The 3,231-nt window shown below is 31.7% G+C and overlaps 1 non-coding gene across 1 annotated transcript; it reads left to right on the forward strand.

The window, feature by feature from the left end:
- The first annotated feature begins 535 nt into the window (after window positions 1–535).
- LOC146957988 (U5 spliceosomal RNA) lies at window positions 536–652 on the forward strand. The gene has a single exon (XR_015025066.1). It is a non-coding gene; the product is annotated as a U5 spliceosomal RNA (small nuclear RNA).
- Window positions 653–3,231: the final 2,579 nt, after the last annotated feature.

The following is a 3,231-nucleotide window of genomic DNA, read 5'->3' on the forward strand; positions in this document are numbered from 1 at the left end:
AAAGACTGAGAAGTGCCGTAACAACATGCTCCTGAGTTCGATGATCCGTGGAGGACAACAGTTCTCTGAGAAGCGGTATTGCTTCTGCTTCGGCAATACATACTCGGTTATCTGCATTCCTCTTTGCCTGCAGGCAGGATCTTTCATATGTCTGCAATAAAAAAAAAGTATGAATTTTATATGGAATATAATTATCAATAAACTGATGCTTCCTTCTTATCCTATCAAAAAACAATGCTTTGAAGAAATTCAAAATCACGGCAAGGGAATATAATTGTACAAATGACAGGAAAAGATTGAAATTTACCTGTTCTTGAACTTCCTCTGATATCTCAAGTTTGTTGTATGAAATATCATTAAAGACATTGATCCATGCAATTGGTTTCATGAAATGTTTGTTTAAAACGGCATTTGGAGGGTAGAAAGAAAGTGAATGGGTCTATGTTCTGACCAATGTCCCACATCGAGTAATGCATAATAGAAACTATGCTGCTTGCATATAAAATGAAGTGATCTCCAATTGATTTAAGCACGGAGCCGTGTGATGATGACATAGCGAACTATTCTTTCGCCTTTTACTAAAGAATACCGTGTCAACGTCACATTTAGCGGCATACGCTAGTTTTTGGAAGAGCCCTTTGTATGGAGGGCTCTGCAATATAGTTCAATTTTTATTTTCCTGTGTGTCTGTGTCTATTTGTGCTTGTCTGATGATCACGTATTCACATATTCTTTGGCTTTTTTACTAAAAAATATTGTGTTAGAGAGTCGTCGCTACTTTTGGAAGAGCCCAGGGAGAAAAAGTCGGTCTATTTGATATATATGATAATGTTTAATAAAATAGTTTATAACTAGTAACTAATTTTTTGCCTTTGTCCAAAACTATTACTCCCTCCGTTTTAAAATGAGTGTCGTTTTAGGTGTTTACACACATATTAAGAAATGCAATGATTAAAAGAAAAAGAATGATTATTTTACCAAATTATCCTTATTAACTATTGGTTAGTTTTAAAAGTAATAATTTGGAAGTAGTGTGCAGAGTATTAATTGGAGGGTACAATTGAAAAGAAAAAGTTATTATTGCATTGGAAACTAAAAGCGACATTCATTTTGAAACAAATTTTTTTGGCTAAAGCGACACTCATTTTGAAACAGAGGGAGTATTTAACGGTACCTTTTATATCTATATTATTGAAATTAGATTTATCGTTAGATTAGTTCCAACTAAAACAGATTAGTCAAGCTTCAGTTTTTAATTCTCTACCGAAAAAGGAAAATATTGAATAATTTTCCTATTAACACATTTTAAATATTCATTTACATCCTAACATGACTAAAATATCCCTATTATGAAATGAAATTTTCACTAATCTTAGAAGGTTTCTTTAACCAATAAACAATGATGTAAACAACTTTTCATATAGTCTCTGGTCTCGTATAAGAAAATATTATTTTTTGGTTCATTAAATAATTAACGTAGTGTAAATTAAATACAATAATCATTCAATAAATTTAAAAAAGAAATTTTTTATATATGAGACCCAATATAATATTGTTATTTCATGCTGATTGGCTAGCCAATCTTAATTTTTCTATGGACTCTTTTAACCTTCATGTTATGGATACTTCTCCTAGTGAGGTCTGTAGTCTTCTTTTTGATGACATTTCTGGGACTAGTATGTCTAAAAACATTCATGTAACTTTGTAGTTTTTTTGGTTTTCTGGGCGTCAGCCCTCTTTTATTACCAAAAAAAAAATATTGTTATTTCAGCATGGTGGCTTGAATAATTTATTCCATTAAATATGTAAGGATCTATTAATTCCTTCAAAAAAATGTAATGATCTATTAATAGCAACGCAACTAATATCAAGTAGTGTTAAGTGAATTAAGATCAACCGTGTCACTGACTATGATCAGGGTGACTTTCCTTTCTCTAGATCATTCTTGTGAATTAAGATCACGTTTAGTGACTATGATCATGTAGGAATACTATTTTATTTTGATGCTTAATCTTAAAAGTCATAAAATATTTATACTGTCGTATGTTTCTCATCCAACTTTGTTGAAACTTGCTTACGTTACCATTCAACATTAAAGTAACGTCCGTACTTACGACACCAAACTTTATTATTTAAACACATTTTCTCCTTATTTTCAGACATAATTTTACAAATAGTCTTTCTTGAATGTTTCATGAACAAAACCAAGATTGGACAATACACCTATTGAATTTTATTGAGAAACCACCGAGCGCGCCAAAGAATAACCCATGATCAGATACCTTTAAAAGATTAATTGTATGAATACCCAACCGCTATCTAACTAATGACCATATGCTTCCAAAGACTATGAATCCTAAAGATAAATGGTCGGTGTTTTTATCATTACCGCATCAAGAAACACAAACACGGACATATTGTTGAAGAATTCCTCGCTTTATCAGATTATCTTTAGTTGGTAACTGATTTTGTAACAATCGCCAAGCAAAAATCTAGACTTTTTACGGAACTGATTTGTTCCAAATTAAATTGTGAAATTCCTTCTGTTGCATCGGTTCCACCGCCGTGAATAAGCAATAACCTCACTGACAGTATAGCCTTTATCAGGTGTTAGTTGCCACTGCCACGTATCTTCCAAACCATCCTGCAAGAATATGTTAGATAAAAGTTCACAACATTCCCCAAACATCTCGTCCTCCCACACAAATAACCACCCCGATTGACCATCCTAAAGCATACATGTCAGCTCAGCTAAATCAAACATTCTCTTAAACATATGAGAATATGAGAGAGAAAGAAGAAGAGAGAGTAAGTTCACAATGAAAATACGAGAGAGAAAATCGTCCTAAAATAATTGTACAAATATCATTTTTCCTCTTTAAATGATGTTGAACATGATAAATGATGAAAGTGACATAACTTTATGAGTTTTTTTTTTCCGGATTCTATAAAAGGACAATAATGTCAATATTTAAAAAGATAAATGATTGAATCGGAAAAAAAAATGAAGAATGTAGCAAAATTTTATGATGAAGATTCTTATGATGTTCTAACCATGTCTACAAAATTAAAAAACGAAATTTGACCCGCGAGTATATGCTACTCGGAACAAAATTGCAATTTTGCATGTTTTGATTGAAAACTAAAACTAAATCGAAACATCTTCGAAATGCTATAGAACTTTGCAGATCTTTTTTTTATGTATTTTTATAGATGTTTCTATAAACAATC

This window comes from Medicago sativa, chromosome 1 (genome assembly GCF_051527215.1).
Source record: "Medicago sativa cultivar Bolivia chromosome 1, Bolivia_mono, whole genome shotgun sequence".
Lineage (NCBI taxonomy): Eukaryota > Viridiplantae > Streptophyta > Magnoliopsida > Fabales > Fabaceae > Medicago > Medicago sativa.